Source organism: Passer domesticus, chromosome 6 (genome assembly GCF_036417665.1).
Source record: "Passer domesticus isolate bPasDom1 chromosome 6, bPasDom1.hap1, whole genome shotgun sequence".
Classification (NCBI taxonomy): Eukaryota; Metazoa; Chordata; class Aves; order Passeriformes; family Passeridae; genus Passer; species Passer domesticus.
In genome coordinates, this window is record NC_087479.1 from 57,601,099 (window position 1) to 57,623,693 (window position 22,595).

General features: G+C 37.6%; 1 long non-coding RNA gene across 1 annotated transcript in view; it reads left to right on the forward strand.

Moving 5' to 3' along the window:
- LOC135303850 (uncharacterized) overlaps window positions 1-22,595 on the forward strand; it is a 57,394-nt gene that overhangs the window by 2,956 nt on the left and 31,843 nt on the right. Inside the window, exons 3-7 of the long non-coding RNA XR_010365242.1 lie at window positions 577-743; window positions 1,587-1,975; window positions 3,611-3,722; window positions 12,033-12,150; window positions 14,312-14,460. This is a non-coding gene — a long non-coding RNA (uncharacterized LOC135303850). The remainder of the gene's footprint in view (window positions 1-576; window positions 744-1,586; window positions 1,976-3,610; window positions 3,723-12,032; window positions 12,151-14,311; window positions 14,461-22,595) is intronic.

Consider the following 22,595-nt stretch of genomic DNA (forward strand, 5'->3'; position numbering starts at 1 on the left):
GACACTATTCTCCCTATTAAAAAAAAAAAAGCTATAAATCTGGCTTTGTTTTATTGGGAGTATAGTGAATGAGCATCTGGGATGCTATTAAACTCATAGGTACCCTCACATCTGTCTCTTTCATTCCCCAAGTAATGGATTGCTTTCATTTAAGATTAGAAGTATTGCCTCAAAGTGAAAACCTACTTTGATACCATCATGAAAAGGCACTTCTGTACCTAAAGAAAAGTTGTTTATAAATAGATAGCAGTGATATTATGCTACTGCAGTTGAGGAAACCTAATTCCATTAAAAAACATCAGTGAAGAACTAGAGTAATGCTTAATAATTAATGAACATGATTTAAGTCCATTTTACAATGATGACACTTTTTAAAGGTCCTGTAATATTTATAAGAAAACTTTACCTCCCGTAATTCTAATGAATGAATTTTTTCTGACCCTTACTGAAAGTTATACCTGTAAATTAATTTTTCAGCTTGCTACTAAAGGGTGTCTTTTTTTCCAAACCGCAGTTCTTTTACATCATTTTGGTAATATTTTCAGGCCCTGTAGATTTGCCTCTTTTGTTTGGCAGGGTGTATTTCTGGTCAGTGACTGACTCTCAGCTAACACCTGACTGCTTTAAGGAGGTTTAAAAGCCCTGTACATGGAATTATACAATAGTTTGAGTGGAGAGGAACCTTCAAGGTCATCCAGTTCCAAGCCCTCTGCCTCGGGCTACGACACATCCCACTAGATCAGGTTTGTACACAAACTACATTTTGCTAAAAAGAGTACTGTTTGGTTTTGTTTTTTTTTTTAATCAAGAAGTCTAGACTGCTGCAAAATGATATAAAAAGTTTTTAATTTTACTGTAACAACATTTTTCCACTTAAGGGGGCATAACAGTGAGGACTGTAAGGACATGGCCCAGCTGATTTCAACAAGTTAATTTCCATTCAGGAGCTCTGCCCTGGTAGAAGGTAGGAAGGTGGCAGCAGGAAGATCACACAAATAAAATTTCAGGATAGATTTTGATTCAATGCCCCACATTCTGTGAGTGCTGGCATGTGTTAAAAGACCAGGAGGAGGTGTGGATTGGGGTGATAGCTCACTCCTGCCCCTTGCCCTTGCTGCTTCACCTGCTTAATTGCAGGTTATTGGTGCTCCCTGAAAAGCCCCAGTGGAGGAACAGAGTAGAATTATTCACGTGTGGATACGTGGTGCCCATTTAGGTCTGTTCTCATCACATGGAGTTTTGAAGCATCTCAGCCTTCCTGATTTTTTCCAGGCTTGCCTCTCCTCTGACCAAATTGATTGTTTGTGTTTCTGCCAGCTTTCTCAGTTGAGGGTTTATGGCCTTTATGGATTTAGTGAAGAAAAATCCAGATGTTGAAGAAAAATGTGGATTTTTCACTATCTTTCTGAATAAGCATTTTTGTGTGGCTGTTAGGGAGTGTTCTGAACACCCAGTGCTCCCTTAAATCAGGACTGTGTGCCAGTGACTTGCAGCTATTAAAGATTCAGGTTGAATGTCTGCTTCTGAGAATGGGTAAGTGTTTAAAAAGAGTGGTTATAACTTTATACTCCTCTCATTAATTGCAGAAGAGACCAGAGTTTCTGGCCACCATCATGCTGAGACTATTCATGCCTGGATCTCATGCAGCCCAGAAATGTTCCATGCATTCCAATGATCAGACTGTGCATTAGGTTGGTGAAGAGACAGACTTGGGCCCTGCAGTTGAATTGAGATTACTGCAAAAAAATCAAGGCCAGAGGTGTGTGATGGAGTTCTGCACCAGAATCTGAGCTTCCAGTGCTGCTGATGTGTTTTAACTATTAAAACTATTTGCATAAATGCAGTTACTGTCCCTCTTTTCATTGTTGGAATCCAAAGTCACTCTTTTTGGAGGGATTGGAAGCATGGAATTTGTTCATCTTGCCTTTAATGAATATCTGGAGTCAAGTGTTTCAGAAGAAGCTTCTTTACATTGGTGAGGACAATTAATTTTAAGGTTCAGTCCATAAACTGTCCTTTTCTGCTGACCTCATACCTATGTACTTCCTCCACAGCTGAACATTTAGCAACTTGTAAAAATTTAATGAGGTTTTTAGGAAAAAGTAATTTAGGCATTTTGAAGCTTAGAATTAATCTGATGAGGTTTCTTACTAACTTATTTCTAAATTTTTGGACTAAATTATAAAAATAGCTTTAATTTCTTTCTCTTAAATGTTTCAGTGTGAAATGGAGTAGTTGCTACTGGGTGCTAATTTGTTATGAATATTGAATGGAATAGGAAATTGGTGTTAGGAAAGATGGGGCAAGGCAATGGAAAACATTAGTCAACAAGGCAGGAATTATCAAAAATGAAGTGGTGCCAAAATGTTCTCAAAATAGGAAACACCATTCTCTGGTAGGATATTGTTACAGTCTTGAAACACAGCCCAGGTTTGCTTTGAATCAATAATCAGACAAATTCAGCATATCCTTTAAATGAAAGAAAGAAGACTGGTCAACATTCACAAAAATACTCATCACTGTGTTTTTGCATGTTAGACACTCGAAGGATCTGTAAAGAAAAAAAACAGGAAGCAAAGCAACTGAAGGATCAAGTTCAGGGAGTTTAAACCATGACAGATCAAAACAGAAGCAAATGTCTGCACAAGCCCCCAGAACATGAAACTGCTTTGTTTTTAATGGCTCCACTCCTAACAGATGTTGGAGAGGAGCTGATCTTTTGCCAGGAATGTCATTATCACCTATTGCATTATCCAGCTAGAAGCAGGCTTTTGTTGTCACTTTGTTTTGCATACTTTTCAAACTGTATTTTAGATACTGCAGTGCCAAATATCTTTTCTTAATTTATGTTTTCATTCTGAGTGTGCACATAGAAATGCTGTCAACAAGTAATTGGTGAGTTGGGGATGGAGATTTCTCATAATCTTTGTGGATGATATTAAATCCAGAGTTCTGTGGTGGCCTCAAAGTCCTAGGTTAAACATCAAAATTAAAAAGTTGAATGTAGAAAATGATAGATGTTTTTGTCATTTTTCTTTAGGACAGCAAATAGGGAGGCTTAAATCTTATTTCCTTATACTTTGCAACTCATCAAGTACAGAAAATCTTTAGGAGTTGAGCCCAGCAATACTGATTGATGCCTTTTACTCCTATTTTTAGCTCTTGGAGTAAAATACAGCTTTGTATTAGGAGATAAAATGAAAGTCTGTGGTAGGAGCTGACCAAGAGAAGTCCTGAATAGTTGGTGCCTGCTTTCTGATTGTGCTGAAAGTATTCTCTTTACATAAGAAGTAGCCTAAATCTGGCAAAAGCATGCTCACACCCTACCCACCCCTAAAAACCCACCAAAACTCCCCAGCAAACAAACCAAACAAAACAGCAAAAACAAACAGAAAAGCCCCACAAAATTTCTTTCAGATTTTAAGGAAGTGTTTCATAAACTCTAGAATGATTCATGGTGTACCTTTCAAAAATTGAGATACTGTTCGCATAATGTCAGAAGTTATTCTAGAGATGAAGGATAAATTCTTTCTTTTCTTTGGAATTGATGTCTATTTATTTTGAAGAAAGTGGGCAAATGGCTATGACACTCTTCTGTTATGTGCTCTAGAAATTTCCAGAGGTGTTCAAAACCCAATGAAGAAAGAGCTGGAAAACCTGCTGCTGAACAGGGAGGTTGGACTAGAAGGTCTCAAGAGGTCCCTTCCAACATAAATGATTCTGTGAGTTCCAATTTAATTGATGATAGACTCTTAAGTTTGCTTTTAATAGGCTCTTAAGTTTGCTTTTATATTTTTTAATGCTCTTTTGGTGTGTCAGCACAAGTGAAAAAAATACGTGAAGTCATGACAAGGAAGTGTTAACAACATGTTAAGGGAAAGAATAGCTAATAAGTCCTCATTAATGTGTTATGTTAGTAACAGAGGAGCATAAAAGATGAATTAGTTCCCTTCTCTTGATGTTAATGGATACCCAATAGGGGGAGGGAATGGAGTATTAAAATTGCTATACCAGTAAATTCTACTGGGTCTTGTATTATAAATCTTCTTTTATAGATCTTCAGTACTGGCACCAATAATTCTTTCACAGGAATGCAATACAGACCGACATTAGTCATCATAACAGAGCACATTAATACTCATGTTAAGTAACTCATCTCTAACACTAAAAGAATGTACAAGAAGATCTAGATTATTTGGCTACAGATCTTGAAAACTGAATTTGGTTTTTTTGCTGCTGCTTTAAAACCCCAAAGTGTTCAGTTAGCTGAAAACACTTCAGTGAGAGAAAGGTTTCTTGTACTTTTCTTGTTCCAGCTGTAATCAGGAAGAGCAAAAGATGCTGGACACTTCTAGTGCAGATCTGGATCTTCAGTTCCTGTGGGTAGCCAGATCACCCAAAATATGATTACTTTCAAGCAAGATGCCTGTCATTCTTCAATTTCCCCACTTGGGCAGCTTATGAATTATGCATCTTGCATAGTACATTCCATTTTATTCTTAGTTCAGTGCAGGTCTGGAAATGTAAGAGTTTTGTATAAAGGGTTAGTAGGTACGTGGATCCAAAGATCCTTGAGATGTGTTTGAGGGTACTTCTGCAGCTGAAATTGAAGAGAAATTGTAGAAATTATTCAGAATCAACTGTAAGAAAGAAACAAAAAGCTCAAATAGTTGGGAGAGCGCTTAAGGGAGGAAAACTGAGGTTGGAATTTCCCCAAACTTTCTAAAATTTTATGCCATTTTTTTATTAGGTATTTCACTTTGTGTTAGTTATTATTAGAAGCATATTTAAGCCAGAAACCATTGGTAAGGTAGAAGGACATGTCAGCTATTTCTCCAACCGTTCTATTTCAGCACTCTGGACAGGGGTTGGGTTCCAGCCCCAGGGATGTGCCCTGGGAGGACACAAGCAGCTGGTTCAGGCTCCCTTGTGTGCAAGAATAACTGTGTTTGCCATGCACTGCTCCTGAGGGTAGCAGTCATTGCTTTCTGAGCACAAAGGAGATGATTTCTGTGAGCCTCAGTCAGTTATGTCAGCTTCTTCTCAGGTCTGCGTGTATCTTTGTGTACCAGCTGCTTAAGCTGTGCCAACCCTCTGCTAGAAACATAGGATCAGAGAGTATTCTGAGTTGAAGGGACCCACAGGGGTCATGGAGTCCAGCTCCTGACCCTGCACAGGACCCATCCCTAAGAGTCACACCATGTGCCCAAGAGCATTGTCCAGATACTTAGGGAGCTCTGCCAGGCTTGGTGAGCAATTCCCTGGGGAGCCTGTTCCAGTGCCCTGCCTTCCTCTGAGTGAAGGAATATCCTTTTCCTGATATCCAACCTATCCTTTTCCTGATATGCAACCTAAACCCCCCCTGGCACAGCTTCAGGCCATCCTCTTGTGTCCTGTCACCAGAAGGCAGAGATCAGTGCCTGCCCTCTGCTTGTCCTCATGAAGAAGCTGTAGACCACAGTGAGCTCCAATGTGGTGAGGACTAGCTAGGTAAGGATGGAAAGACTGTAGCTGTTAAATTGCTCCAGTGTCTAGGTCAAGTGTTTGATGGTGCTCAAGAGCACCTAGCCTTGCTGTAAACTATTTGTGCTGGCTTGAAAGTAAACCTTCAAAAGAGGGAGGAATGAACCCCACACAAATACCTTGTGAGAGATTCCAAGTCAGAGCTACAATTTAATAGGAAAATTACAATAGAGGCAATGCTACAGAAACAGGTTTGAACTGACCTAGTCACAGTGCAACCTGTCGCCCAGCTGGTCAAGGTGGTGGCAGCAGTCCAACTAAATGGTGATTACAGTCCCCTTGGAGGGATGGGTGTGCTCTTGTCCAAGTGTGATCCTGTGGAAAGGTCAGGTCCTTCTCTGGAGGTCCCGAGGTGGTGGTGAAGAGCTCTTGTCCTCTGGGAATCCAGTGTTGGCATCATGGTGTCCCAAGGCCCAGATTATCTCCAGGCAGATTGTTTGCTGCCTCCCCCAGAGCAGGGGAGGATGTGATTCTGTGAGTCGTTCTGGGGGGGCCCTTGATGGCCCATCAAGCAGAGACGGGGCCATCTCAGGGTGGCTGCTGCTCCCCCAGAGGGAGTTACCATGGTTGAGTCATACAGAAGAGAAAGAAACACTGCTCCACCCATTTTAACACCTCAGAAGGCAATGTAGATGGTGGTTACACCTTACATTGTAGCCCAAGGCACTCTTAAATCAATTCAGAGACTGAATGTTGAGGACATTGACTTCTCTCTTCCTTCTTTTTCATACAACTTCCTCCCTTAATCCTGACAAAACCTATTGTAATCTATCTAAAGGAACAAAAGCATTTACTGTGGACAAGTCCACTGCATTGGGGGTAGATTCTTAAGTTTGCTTTCATATTTTTTTAATATTCTTGTACAAAGGTGTCCAGTCTAACCTTAATCAGCCATTCAGAAAATCTCTTTCCATTCTGAAAATTAATGTTATATCAAATGAGGGTGGGGACAGTATAGGACTTCTTGTAACAGATGATAAAGTTTTTTCAAGTCTGAAATATGCAAGGATCCAAAAATATTCCTTTCTCCTTCTGGCTATAAGAATAAATCCTCTTCTTGAAATGAAATCTCCCCAGAATTATAGTGCTCTCTACTCCCTTGGTGTCTTTCATCTTGAGACAGCTTCTATTTCTGTGCCACGGAACTGGGATCTGATGTCACCAACTTGAGCTGGGGATTCGTCATACAGCTCATTGTAAAGCACTAGAATTCATCATGCTACCCTGCCAGTTGTGCACCAAGCAGGGCACAACTGGGACAGATGACCTCCTGAGGTCCCCTCCACTGAATCTATTCTATGACTCTAGTTGTTTCTTCAGCTGTCTCTACAAATGAGGGCCCTCTGGGAGACGCCAGCCTTCAGCCTTCATTCATGGCCTTTCTAAGAGCCAGAAGGGTAATGTGTCTGCTCATGCCAAATGAGTTATTAAATATGCTTTGTGGTTCTTCTTATATCCTGGTGTATTTACTGGTGCCTGTGCCTGACTTGAAGCAGGAATCTGCCTTCAACATGGCAGAGGTGAAGGATTGAGATTTGAGCAGGAGTGTGCTTTTTCTTTCTGTCTCCAAAGTAGTTGCTGGAGTTGCCAGATAGGTAGCCATGTTTTCAGATGGGCTGGGAGACAGGAAGCCCTGTTTCCATATAAAGGAGATGTAAAAAATTAGTGGTTAGAGGAAAGTTTGTGGAAAAGATGTGGTTTCATATGAAAAGAGACAATCATGATCCAACTCAGTATTGGAACGTATTTCATGGCGTGGAAGCGGTTCTTGGGTATGCTCGTGATGGAAGGGGAGGTGGAAGGGAAGGAGATGAGAATGATGTAGACTGTGAACTTTAAAGAGTCATTCAGGAAGTCTGTGCCTGCTCTTTGATAGATTTTTTTTTTTTTTTTGTCTGTAACTGACAGCCAAAAGAAAATCAAAAAGGAAAAAAAAAAGGGAGAAATTGCAAGGGAGTTATTTTGGTTGGTTTCTCCTTGTAACAAAGCTGAAAATCAGTAGGAGTTTTTCTATTAATTTCTGGGAGAAAAGAACTGTCCTAAAGGACTCCTACAAGCACGTTTTAAAACATTTGCGTTGAATGGTAAAAACAAGATCTAAAACTCCACAAATAGTAACTGTCGACTCAGAAGAAGGAATATCTCCTAGCGAGACATCTTGTGCCATGTGTGAATCTGCCTATTTCTGGCAATTTTGTCATCACACCCAGACAAATGGTGGTAATGGCCAAATGGAAGAATAATGACTAATACAAAATCCAAAGTGAGCAGCCTCTACGTTTTCCATATGGCTATAAACAGGATTAGATTACTTCCAGAAATCTCCAAACTAATTTAAATTTCCCTTGAGCTATAACAACATATAAAACATTGATTTTCACTGTACAATAAAATCTGCTGAAAGGTTATGTAAAGAAGCAAAGAATCACATTTCATTATTTATTTTTTCTTTTTTTTAAGTACTCTAATCCAAGTAATATAATCAGATTAAATTAATAAGAGTAATGCAAAGTTTTGATAAAAACACTAGCTAAAATATATGATAAATTTTAAAAAAAACATTGTTCCTGTAGGAGTACACGATATAGTAACAAAAAGCTAATTTGGTGATGGACATCTTTATAAAATTTGACTCAATTGTGCAGGAGATGGACTGTGTGAAAGGGCCCTTTTAAGGAGAGTTACTTTTTTGTTCAGAACCTCTTTTATCTTGTACTCACAGAGAGAACATGTGACCTGTGAGTCCCACGAAGGTGGCTGGGGGCTGGCAGGTCAGTGGAAAGAGCACCTCCATTCCTTGGTCTCTGGATACCTACATTTTATTGTGAACTCCTATGGCCACAGTCACCATAGACATTTCTGGTCAAAGGTATAAAGTTTGCTATAAAGTTTTTTTGGTATAAAGCCTACACTGGGCTTGGCAAGGCCAGGCAGGTCTGAAAAATATGCCTAAGCAAGAGGGAATTTATGTTTGTTTTCTTTGAATGAATGAAGCACTTCAAAGGTAATTTGTTGATCTGAAAACAATGTACAGCACCATATAATTTTACTAACTTTCTAAGTGAATTTCATGGAGGATTCATGGAGCCTTTCTGGAGGTCTGTAGAGTTATGCAAAGAGCAGCTTCCTGATGTCCATTTGCTTTATCTTTAGGGCTATGTGTTGGTAATTTTGAAAGATATAATTTTTAAGTGACATGTTGTTAAATATGTATAGTAAATCATAAGGTTTGTTAGCAGAAAACATTAAGTAGGAATTTATTTTTGAATGGCTCAGAGATGTTTTATTGTAAGAGAATGTCAGGCAAATAAAAGGAAAGTTCAAAGCCAGATCTTTCCTTTTAAGAGCTAAAGAAGAGTAAATATCTTGGTAAATCTTAATAGACTTATGGAACTCTCTGAGGCTTCTGAAGTTAAGCCATCCTAGGGAACCCCTGAGGATATATAGCATTTTCCCTGCTTCCAGCAGAACTCCTGAGCTGCTGACGGCACAGATTGCACGTTGGTTGGATCACTTGGAATGATTCTGACAACTTTTATCTGAGGTCACAGGTGTAGGAATATGTGAGTTATTTTGGGGGTGAGAGGAGACCCTGGCACCTTTCAACCCCTGGTCCTTGTGCACAAACCAGGATCTGGCTTGCTGGCTTGGCCATGGCATTGTTGAGCTGTCCTTGCTGCTGCTGTCCTGCTAGAGTACTAGGTTAGGAGAAAGGGTTATTGAATTTTTACATTTACATTTACATTTACCCCATCTGCACATCAGACAGAAGCATGAAGTGGTCACCAAAGAGGCAGAAAATCTGTGTACAGGCTGTTCTCACTGAGAAACAATGTCCCCTGAAGATTAAATAGCACAGACTTGTCAGTTTTTTGTTTCTTTCCTGCTAAGGTTAGAGCTGGGATTGAAAGCACTTGAGATGGCATTTTGTGTGTTGATTCAGATGTTCATTTTTTCTTATTTATATTACAGTCTTATAAGTTGTGAGTTCTGCAGTATTTCACTAATAACTTATTAAATGGTCTTGTATTTATCTCTACAAGGTCTCTTAATGAAGAAAACTATTCAATTAAGAAATGGCACTTATTTTTACTTTTAACTTAGGACTTATGTCTTGCAATGTAGACTTTCCTGTCCAAATACACAATACTACTTAAATTCATGAAGAAGATGAAGGACTATTTACAGCTCTAAAACTTCTATTTCAGTTTAATATCTATTACTATATTCTAAAACATTAAATTCTAAGTTTTCTACTACGTGATATTACACATTTCTATTTAAAGTACACACTTATAAGCTCAGTTCTATAATTTAATTTTGGAAGCTTTCTCTATGGCCTCAGGTCAAATGCAGTGTTTTCTTGAGGGTCTGTGCCTTTCAACACAGAAAGTCTAAAATTCTCAGTATCCAGATCCCCAACCCCAGTTTAGGAAGGAAGCACTCTGTCTGAGGCATTGTGGTGCCTATAAAAACATTGTAAATTTTTGTATAATTAGAAGGGCTATCAAGACTTCTAAGAAGGAATGTAACCTGTTTGGTACCAGCTGCTCTGTTGTTTTATTCAGTTATTTCACACAAAGCAGTCTGAAATGTAAGTATTGCCATTTTTGTGTTCATGGAAATTTCCTTAATTAAAGAATTGGGAGTAATGGGAAATGCTTGGTGTAGGTGGAGTTACAAAACTCACCTCCACTAAATGCTTCCTTCCATTTCCTGGTATCAAAGCGTTTTTACGAAGCTGTCATTGCAAATGAAAAATTTGACTTGTCCTGGTTAAGACACAGAGGAGTTGTAGGGGTCACTGTTTGTGTTTTCCCAGGAAGTAAGGTGAAGGACACATTCAGCTAAAGAATAAAAGGCAAATTAAAGTTTATGAAGGGATGTGAAAATAGCTGTTCTCAAAATAGCCTGAGGCAGGTATCATTCTCTTTACCTGGTAAGAGGCTAAGTGACATCAGTATTTATCTACAGACTTTTCTAGATGAACCTAAATACTTTGAAAAATTGCTGAGAAATTTTATTTTCAAATTTTCACTTGCATGAAGAAAAGGGTGAAATTAAAGCTTTCTATTTGGTAATTTTTTCCAGAAACAATTCATAGCTGGAAAATTGCAAGGAAAGAATGAAACCAAGTATCTTTGTATCAAGTTTTAATTATATTCATTTTGTTTAAAAGTTTATAACATTATTTTGTTTAACAGATTATAAAGGTTTCAGCATGTCTTTATTTTAAATCTGTCATGGATAATCCCAGCACTGTTAAAATCTGTATATTTGAGAGAGAGGATTTTTTTAAAATGTTGATACTGTCTGATTGTCTATAAATTTAGTTTAAAAATTATTTACATCATAGCTTTCTTTTGTTTCTCTTTTCCTGCCTATAATATATAAATAAAAGTACATCACTGTTAATCTCCTATAAAGATTATTTTATATATTTTATGAGGGATTTAAAATAATTTGAAACTCTTCCTGAAGATGTTTTCCATTTTATTTATTATTTATTTATTTATTTCCAATTTACTATTTATTTAAGATTTTTTTCAGGTATTTAGAGACAAGCATAAGCAGGGCAATACAGACATTAGAGTTCTCTTTGTAGTGGGAGACCACAAGGGCTGACTAGAGAAGGCTCAATACTTCAGTTTAGAATATTAATCACTATTTCACTGATAAAAATTAAGAAAGAGATACTACCTACTCTCCCAAGACTTTGTCCTCCTGCTTCCTTCACCTGATTTACTGGGTTTGTCATGTTTTGGCATATTGCTCATGATATGGCCACAGACCTTCTGCACATACCCCAGTTCTGTGCTGCATTCTTGAAATTTACTGCTCTGGATCTCTGCAAGTCTTTGGAGTGGTCCCTACTCCCCAGCTTGGAATTAACCTGCTTGCAAAATAGCTCTGGTGGAGCTGGGAAAGAGCTGCTCCCCTGGTCCTCATGCTCCTGCTGGATTAACCAAGGTGTGCTGGAGATGCCACAGCAGCCAGGCAGTGGCAGGGCAGGAAAGTCTCCATTAGACATCAAGAGAAATGAAAAAAAATTTTTAGACGTTTGGCTGTGTGAATGGCTGGGTTGTGCTCATCCAAATAAATGTCTGAACAGGTTGTTTCCAAGTGATGAGTTGTGAACTGATAGACTGAAGGATGATTTATGAGGAGAAAGCATTTTAATATGTGTAAGTAAATATCTACAATCTAGGCCTTTCTTAGACAGAAGGAAAGTGAATAAATATAGATAATTAATGGCATTGATTCATACACACCACCACCCTCTTTTTGTAATCAAGTCTCCCTTTTAAATCTGTTTTTATAGCATTATGGAAGAAATATATTTGGTGCATAAATGGTTATAAAGTTTACAGCTGTTTAAGTTCTGTCTTAATACTCTGAGCAAGCCAAGCAAGATCCAGTCTAAGGTATTACTGTCCCTAATTAACTAAATAAAACATGTAGAACTACATAAGTGGGATTGGAGGAAACCTTTTCCCTCCTTATTTCAGGCTCTACCCTCCTCAGGAGTGCAGAAATGTTGCTGTGCCATGTCAGTATCCTTCCAGCAGAAAGTTTTAGCATTCTGGTATATTGAAAGCAATACTTGAGACTCCAATTTGTTCTCAGGTAAGAAGATTAATTTATATGCTGATTAATTTTCTGGGTTGGTTGCTTTCCTCTGCCTTTGTCATATGTATGACTTGTTAGTAATCAATTTTTCTTTAACCTCTGTACACCAATTCTGATGGTACATGAATTCATTTGTTTGCTTTATGCCCTTCACTTGTAACTCTGATATCTATATTCTGTGAGAGAACTTGAACCTTAAAAGTACCTGAATGCTTCTAATTTTTTTTTCTGTTATGAGTGCTAAGTACTTAGCAGAACAAGGCAATTAGGAAATAATTATCCCTGTTTAAACTGTTCCACCCAATTAAGTATCATTAAGCATGGCTTATTTTTTAAACAAATCTCTACGTATTCATGGAGGTACCAGTCAATTTACTTGGAGCAGAAATTAATTTAGCAGCCCAGTAGTATGAATGCTTCTGTATAGATTCTTTTTCATTTTGCAAGAAACATACTGTTTGTTATATGGCTGGGAGATGAAAATACCAAACCACTGAGAGCATCGTGGTTCCCCTCTCTCCCATTAGTTTCCTGCAGTGAATCCAAATTAAAACAGCTAACACGGATGTTAGATTTGTTTCCTTTGCTAGTCTAGGTAGTGGAATGAGGGAAAGACCTATATGAACAGATATTGTCCATCAAAATAAATAAAATAACCCCAGATTTGTCCATCCTGCTGAGGCATGGGCTATCTGGTCACTTGGATCATGGCCCTAGATGTGGAGCTCTATGAGCAGAGGTGGGAACCCCCTTCCTGAGGGACAGAGTAAAGGAAAACCAATGGGATTACACTGGAATTCCCAAAATTGATATCTGGCTTGGTTTGCTCACTCCTGTGTGCCAGGAAGTTCTTACAGTACTTTTCTGAAGGGTAGGTTTAAGTGAACATGCCCTTACTTGTGCCTGTTCAGTGCCTCTGGGCGATATTCCATGAGGAAGCATGGAAATATTTGGACTGGTTGTGCCTTTATTTCTGGAGTGCATTTCAAATGACATGCGAATGTATCAGGATGATGCTGTGGCAGCAGTGGCATGGAAGAGATTATTCATATTTTCAATTTTTTTGTTGATTAATGGATCCAGCAGTAGTAAAAACCCCACCACTATGCAAGTAGACCACAGCAGAGTGGCACAGGCATATTGAGACTAACAGAACTGTGGCAGAGAAATTTCTGTAGCACAATTTATAACACAAAGAGCAACATATAAGGTAACCACTTGTTTTTCAGATTTGAAGGGGTATTTTGTACTTTTTTTGTGCTTCCATCTTTCCTTCTTGGTGACAGATGTTGGTGTGGAATTTTTTCAAAATGAAAAATTAATGTCTTTTTGACAAAGATGAGATACTTAACAAAGGAGAATGATACCTATGACACTGTGCAGTTTTTATCTAAGACTATTTCAAACACACAAAGAAAAATGTGATTTATTCAAATTAATATGTGGGTTTGCAAAATTACATAGAAATAAATGTAAGTGGTAAAGTAGAAGACAAAAAATATTTAAAGATTATAAATGTCCACACGTTGTGTGCGACCTGCTGGATCTAGAAATTATACAAAACCTAACAGTAATTCTAAATGTTTATCATGGTAACTATTAGTTTTGAAATCTTAGAATGTAAACTTCAGTATAATGCAATACAGCCTTGGCTCAAATGCAGGCAGATCCAATCACCAGGAAAACCATTCATGAAGAGGTGCTTAGCCCTTTCTCACAGCCGGTTGTAGATTTAGACTCAGAATGATATCTTTTATTAAGCAGGGTATGAACATTTAACCAAGAGAAGCATTGGGAATTCCTCAGATATTTTTGAATGTGTATTTCTTTGAAAAATTATATTAGATGCCTCAGTAATAGAAAATATCTCAGTTGAGTTCCACTGGCCTGTTTAAAGTTTTGCAGCTTATTTTATTCTAAATTTGTCTGCAATTGACTTCATATCACTGGTTCACAGCAGTGGGGAGGTGGGGCAGAAGAAAATCACAATGCTACCACCTCTCTCTGCATGCACAACTTTCTGTGCTGTTGTAACCATTCCATTACCTTTGGGCTCTAGAATAAATGGATTAAATTAAAATTAACTTTTAATTTTGTGCAGTTCATAATTTTCTAGACTTAAGACTCTTTTTGTAACTTCCTTCTGAACCCTTTCTAGTTTGTCAGAAACCTCTCTGAATCACGGAGGAATGAATCAGTAGAAGCCTCACTAATGCCAGATGTTGCCATTAAATCATTTCCTACTCCTACTCCATGTTTCCCAGATTGGGCACCCGAGGTCCAGGTTAACCCATGTAGAAGTCTGAGGTAAGAACATGCGTGGTTCAGTTCAATTCTTTGCATTATTCTTGAGCCTGTTATTATTTTCCCTTTTGTAATTTAGATTTCAAATAGGAGTAAGCAATTAAAATGAAATATTATGCTAAGTGACATGGGAGAGCACTCAAGTACGGGTTTGTTTTCCTACTGGCACAAGAGGGATTTCTATGTACCCTTAAACTTATTAGTTTAAAATAATAAATAATTTTAAATGGTTATATATTATTCTGAATACATAAGAACTGACAGGCTGGATTTTGAGGTTCACTGATGAGGTTTTTTTATCCTAATGCAAACATTGTGTTATGCCACTTAATTATGAATATAAAAAAATTAAATATAAATGATAGTGATTTTTTTTACCCCACACCCAAAGTGTTCATGTGATTCTTATAATACATGTTTTGAATTGTCTGCTTTTAAAATCTTATCCTTATTTAACTTTCTTACATGTTGAAAGCATTAGTTGTCTGGTAAAATTTTAATGAAGAAGCAACAAACAACATTTTTCTCTGCAGCAGACAGTATGTGACGTTTCTTCAGTTAAAATTCTCCTCGTGTGCTATGAGACAAATTCACACATCGCATTATTCACCATGACCTAGTGAAAGTTCTCTGTTTATTTCTCAGATTTGTTGTCATTTTGTGGTGTTTGCATGAGCACCTGATCAGCAGCACGTGCTGATAAACAGGCCTTTCCTTATTTTGGAAATGCATATTGCAGGGATCTCATTTTTCCATGGCCATTTCACTACTTAAGGTGCTGAAAACTGTGGGTTTAGCCCAGTGCTCAGACAAGGAGAGGAGAGGCAATTCCCTGATGCAATCTCTCCTCTGTCTGGAAATGCACTGACTGCTTGGAAAATATATATTTTTATATATGTAAATTTCTATTTTATATATATCTATAAAAATATATTTATATTTATATATTTAATTTCTAATTTATTATATATATAATGATTATTTGCTTAAAATAGTGTATTAAGTTCAATTTATTTTTTTTAATCCAAATAATGGAGGAGAATGAAGTTGTAAATAATAATTTTGGGACATTTTGGGCGTTTGTGTGCATTTTGTGCAAATAGGACGGCCAGGATTTGCTTACAAATAAAAGATTAAAAACAAAAATTAAATCCTGAAATGTAAGAAAGAAATACTGAAGTATCTCATGTCAAAAGCCATTTTATCACTATGCATATCATTTGCAAAATGGCAAAGGTTCATGACTGTATTACTTCAGAGAATTAACAAAAGCCCTCTTATGCAAATAGATATTTAGGGTGGTTCTTTTGCTTCCATTGAATCCCCTTGTCTCCCTTCTCCTTGTTTTGTTGCCTCATTTGTTGCCTTTTCCCAGTTACATATATAACTCTAAAAGCCAGCAGCCCTACTGAAAAATTTTTAGTACTTAATAACCTCTAAACAATATTTTTGTTGCATGTCCTGTCTAAATTTCTCAAGTAAGATTTGTTTTCTTTTATTTAAGGAGAGACTATGTGATGAAGGACCAGAGCTCCCTTTTGTTTTGTTCACTGGAATCCTTTCCATAGAAAAGAGGTTTTTGGTAACACTTTGAGAAAATGTATAGGGGTTTTTTTGGCAGAAAATATACATTTGATATGCTAGAGGGGTCTTTTTTGCTGTAAGCTTGCTCTTTATATATTTCCTTTTCCCTTTTTTTCCCTTTTCCTTTTCTTCCAAAGAAAGTACCAAATAGTGTTCTGGAATTAATAGTGAAGGAAGAAAAACAATAATATACTTTCTAATATAACTTAGTATGGTTAATTCAGGAACTGCATGAGTTGTGGGATGTGCTTGTTTTTTCTCACATTTTGCAAGATTCTACCCAAAAGCAGTTCAGCAGTGCATAGATTTAGCTAAAGAAAAATCCATTCTACATTTTTTCTGAGCCTGCTGATGTGTGCAAGCTTATGTGATGACTTCATTGAAGGAGGGTTCTTGGTGGCTTGGTCTTGGCAAAACCAATAGTCTCCTGCTTTTGTGGTGCAGTTCCCTGTCTGTAAATGTGACAATAATGCTGCTTTTTGGCTGGCTTTGGGCTGAACTACAGTGCAGTTAATCTGTTCAGTGACACACAGAATTGGACTTGGGTCTAATAGCTGTTGTACAAATAAGGTTTTTATGATAACTTTATTAATAATTATGGGACATTAATAATCCTTCTTTTAAAAGGATTTTTAAAGGCTAAGTAAAATAAAGTTTTAAACAATAATGTGACAATTTGGGAGTTGGTGTGCATTTTGTGCAAATGGGGAGGCCAGGATTTGTTTACAAACAGAAGGTTAAAAACAAATCCTCAAATTAAATCCTGAAATGTAAGAACGAAATACTGAGGTATCTAAATAGAACGAAGGTTTTGGTGAACAGTGCCCAGAAAGTAGTGTAAACAATATGTTAAAACAGGGATTTGGAAGCAGACTCCTTCCAAACCAGCACTTTAAAAGATCATTGTTCTCTTGGTTTCCGTAAGTGACACTCGAGATAACCTTGCTGGAACTGGGCAGACACTGGATTCAGCTAGCAGCAGATGCAAATGTACAGCAAAAAAAGAGTGCTCCAAGAGGTCAAATAGAGGGAAACTTGGGAGGCCTTGGTTATTTATCTGGGGCAATGGGGATGGAAGGAGCAGCTCACTCCTGAGCAGCTGGTTTAGGGATGCAGGAGAAGCCTCCATGCTGAGGTGTGGTGCTGGAGCAGAGGGGCTGCACGGGCACTGCAGGAATTGGGAATGAGGAGGGTGCAGACAGCTCAGCACATCCTGCCTTTGTGTGAGCCTCTCACAGCTCAGGAGAGGCTCACACTATGTGATCCTGCTGAGGTGAACATGAATGAGCAATCTTCTGTGGTGAGTGCACTCTTCAACTCCTCATGGGCTAAGAAAATTATTTCTCTTTCTTTTGGAGATGCCAAGCAAGCACCCTGAAGTTCATATATATACTCGAGTATACTCAACTTAAATGCAAATATGATTTTCTTTTCTTTTGATTAGATTGTGTTTTGCTGGAGTTTATTATTTTATAAAGCACCAATGTTGCATTTGTTTGTGACTTTGATAAAAATAGTCTTGCTGTGAGTGATTTGATAGACATGGAAAGAATATTCCATTGAGTCAATCTATTTTCTAAATATAAATTTCAGTTTTCTTAGTGGAGCTTTTTGGCTTTCCTTGATCATTTCTGCAGAATGTAGGTCTGGTGTCTACTGATTAAAATTAAATTTCTGAGGTAGACGGATGAACACTGAAGTGCTACGGGAAGGTAAACAAAGCCAAGAGGAAAGTTATAGAGTTGTGTGCAGTGGGTGCAGATCGATGAATCCTAAGGAATAATTAGTGATCGTCTCTGAGAGGGTTGTGTAAGCAGCAATAAAGCTCGATGGCAGACTCTTCTCTGTTTTCTCACAACTGGTTTAGCCCATTTTGGAATAAGCTACAGGTAGGATTTCCCAAGGATATTTCTGCTGGAATATTTTTCAGTTAGAGAGAGAGAAAGAGAGAGAGAGAGAGAAGTTTCCACGGTCCTTGGAGTTTTTCATGTTATGCTTAGTAATACTAGTAGTTAAAAATGTCAATTCTGTATTTGTCTAGGTCCATTTTGCTCTTAAAAGAGATTGAAAAACTCTCATTTACTACATTACTAATTCCTGTGTTGTCACTTAACACCTTAGATCAAATCACATCTTCGCCTTCTCATTGCTAAGATAAATAGATTTAAATTCTGGAACCTGTCTCTAAAGTCTGGTTACCAATCTTATAATTGCCATTGTGACTCTTTTCCAAGCCTCCTCCTATTCCTCAGCAGCCTTCTTTTACTGAAATACTAAGGCAGAAGATGATATTTTTAATTGCATTCCTATAGCTGTCATCAAATGTTAGCTTCCGCCCCCCCTTATTCAGAGTTCTAGTCCAGGCACCTTTGGCTTTTATATGTGTGTTTAATCACAGCTGCATATTATAGTAAATGATATTAATGAATGATTATCCAAATCTTTTTCTGCTGTTCCATCCTGTAGTTGATTTAAATTGTCCAACTGTTATCTTCTTTTCCTTCCCCTTGAACGTGATTAACCCCAGGACTGCTCTTCACTGATCCTCTTTGTTAACTGTTTCCCAAAGCTCTGATTCACCTTTGGGTTTTATTATCCTGATTTTGTTCTTTTTTCCTCCCCCCAAGTCACCAACAAAATTACTGAAGAGCACAGACACAAGAACAGACGTTTACAAATGTGTAGCCATTTAGCAGCAGTATTGCTTGAAGTTTTGAGGCCTCTCCACTTAGACAAAATGTTTAAAAGAAATGCTGTTGTCTTTTATTGTAGTAAATAATAATGATGAAATTATTGGAGAGCAGTGTCTAAGGAATATTAGTCAAGAGCCATTTCCATAAACTTCTACTAACAGGGAGTACTTATACTATTATTTAATTGTTCTCCTTTTGTCTATGATCAGTGCCATGCTTACAGCCTGACAGACATATTATTCAATCCTTCTTGTTTAGCCTTTAAATCTTCACATTTATCTTTTCCTTGACTTCTAACTCTTTTAATTCTTGGCTGTCTCATCTGGAGTGTGATGTAACCCATGTACAACCAAGACAGCTTTTTTTTTACAGGTATGCTCTGGAAATGTTAGTACAAGAACAGAAAGTAATTATTCCAAATGGTGTATGTTTTAACAGTACACACATCCTTAATACCTTTCTAAAATTTCTGAAAATAATGTTAAGTTAAAGAACTACTGAGCTTTCAGCAGTTCCTTTTACTTTTTGTAATTAGTGTTTGTCTGAGAGCAGTATTAATCCATCCCTTCCTTTCTGCCATGCCTTTCCTCCCTCCAGCTCAGTAACTTTCACTTCAGGAGTTTTTCACTTTCCTTTAAAGGTTTTGCACTGTTCATCCTAAAACAGACAGACCAACACACCTGAGTTCACAGTACTTATCTCCAGCTTTCTGGGTATTCCTAAAACAGATACATTGCCATGGATATGACAACATTTCTCCCCCCCTAGCCCTTTTGTTCTTGTGGTTATTTTTTTTAAGCATTTGCTGCATACTCTTGGGAGGAAGAACACAATGGAAGAATATGCCCACAAGACTCTTACAATTACTGTACTTTCACACAATTTTTTGCCATAGGACTACTTCAGCAGTTGATTGCTTTGGTGTTTTTTTAACAGTACAGAAATTTAGGGACTGTATTATTACTCAAAAAAAGTAACAGAAGTAATGGTTGCTTCTAAAAGGTGTGTTATGACAGCACATTACTGTGTACTGTTTGTTTTCAGTGGGGTATCCCAAATCCTGCTGAAATATGAGATGGGAGGGGGAGGAAGCTGGTATTGCCACTTCCCCTAACTCTCATTATATATCTACTTTTCATGTATATATTTATATCTATTTTTATATATTCTCTATTTTATATATCTACCTATTATATTATCTCTTGTCACACTGGTTTTAGCCCTGCTGTTGTTATTTCTAGCTCTGTTTCTGGATCTCACAAGTCTCCTTCCCACAAACTCATGTGTCTCATCTCCATTTTATTATAAGCTGTGAGAACCCACAGGATTCTCAAAAGCAGCAGCATCTACTAGGGGTGCTACAAAATTGTCTTCCATCAGTTGTCATTAAAAAAAATGACATCTCAGAGAAGTTTTAATTGTGCCAGAGACTGCAGTACTCTCTGTTTGTCCTTTACCACGAGTTGATGACCTGCCACTCGTTTGCTGCTGTTCCGTTCCATACCTCCAGCCTCAGGAAGAGGTGCAGCTGTACAGCCCAAATTTAAATCCTTGCCAAATCTGCCCATATGTGTAAAACTGGGAGGGAGTGGCCATTTTCACCTTTTGTGCTTCTCTGTTCTCGCTGCCCCCTCACTTCAGGTGATTTCTGCAGGGATAGTGGAGGAAAGTGCCCCACCACTCACACCTTACATTCTGGGAAAATATCCAATTACTTGATCATTTAAACAAACAAAAGCAATATGTAATCTGAAGATTATTCTGCAACTGCTAACAGATCAATATAAGCAGTTTTATTTGCTGCAAAATAAGTTAAATCCAATGGTTCTTGAATTGAGGATTTACCTACTTTGGACATCCTAATACACGCCCAACTCAAATTGAGCAGACTATTTTGTGGTAATATATTGCTTCCCCTCAAATGCTTTAGATAAATGGAGACAATTATTTTGTTCTTTACTGCAAAAGCAAATTAAATGCTAATTAACATTCTGCTTCTGTTTTATCTGTCAGGCTGTTTTATCCGTCAGGCAGTTGATCATAGAATATCCAAGGTTCCTTTGATTTTCAACCTGTTGACAAGTGAGAAACATGGCTTTTCATTTTGCTTACTCATTTGCTCTTAAAAAAGAGTTGTGGGGATTAATTATATTAGAAGCAGAAAAGCCTTTCCCATGGGGCTTCAATTTAATAAAGAAATAGTTATTTTATAACACATGCACGTGAATGTGTATCCCATAGTTCCTCCTTGGCTTCCTGTAACACATCTAGAATAGTTTAAAAACTGCGTTCTTGTTTTGTATGTTTACACCTTTCTTCTTCATTGTTACTTTAAAGTCTTCCTGAATAGCCCAGCCAACAGAACCTTAATATGTATTTCTTCTTCCAGTTTTATTTCCAGGTCCTAGATAAATGGTAAATTGTCTATTGTTATCTTGATTCAAGAACCTGTAGGTTTGTCTCATTGTACTTCTGAAGACTTAGCAAGCTGCTCCTGGTTTGTGTGTGAATGCCACTGGCCTGATAATATTGCCTTGGTTCTTAATATACAGCACACAGGGAGGTGTTAACTTCATGTCCATAAGACAGAGGTATAGGTAAGATGTAGAAAAAGGCATAAAGACATCCTTGTGGCTTCACATATCTCTGAAATTCAGTGATAGGCTGTATCCTTAGCACTGCTATGGCAATATAAAAAATAATTTTTTGGCTATAGAAATAATTTTTTTTTTTAGTCTGAGTACTGTGTAACAGATTTTTTTTGTAAATACAGCAGAGAATATTTTAGAGAGTTTTTTGGTGGAAGATGTGTGTTAGTCTGGGAACCTGGAACTTGTAAACCTCAGAGATTGAATTGCAGGTACCTGAAGTACCAAATATTGACAAATACTCAGGGAAAAGTCTGTAATACAAGTAAGATTTCTGGTTGTGGTTTTAAAAGTCATTAATTGTGACTGCCAAACAAGACCTTTGTAAATTGTAATACAGGCTGAAATCCCCTTCAGATGCCTGTCATTACAGAAAATGTGCCTCTCGTAGTCATGAATAATCTCATGTCATGGTTTCTTGTCAAATTAATGAATGAGAGGCTTATTTCTTTCACTGCTCTCTCAAAGTTGCATTCTGAGGTTGAAAATACATGTGCTTGTTTCAAAATGCTTTGCATGTGGAGGCCTGCAAGTCATCCAGTCTTTATACTCCCTAAGTTCTTCTTCATTACAGTTTTCCATTTTTGTTTTTTTTCAATTTCTGAAAACTATTTGCATTTTAAAAATCGCTAAATGTTAGATAATGAAAAGACCAGTAGATCCTGAAACAAAAATGTCCCCCCAAATATTTTAAGTTGCAAAGGAAGTATGGTGTGTTTTTCTTATTTTGCTTCTCTCCCCTGCACCTGGTTGAAGAGCAAGACTGCTGTTCCATTTTTTCCCACAGAATACTGCCTGAGAGGTGTGAAGTGAAAGAGTGCTTTGAAGTTATGTCTATGGGACAGTTGGGAATGTGTATCTGAATTTATAAAACTGGTGCTGTGTAGGAAATGGTTGGGGTTGTGTGTACACACACACACCTGCAGTGTTACCTGAACATGGCAAAAAGAATGAATGGGGCTAGGGAAATGCAAATTTCAAATTGCACGTACCAGGAGACTTCATATGAAATCTCAGCTAATTTCTGGGAAAGATAGGCAATGTACTCCGGACTGACTAAATGAAAGTCAATTATTTTTCTGTGTGTGTTGGCATAGCAGGGTTTAAATGAGATTTAATGACTTGGAATGTGTGTTTGTGGTTTTCTAGTTCTAGTAGGTAGCTTTTTCCTAGCACCTGGATAGCCTAGAGAAGGAGAGAAAACCTTCAGCCT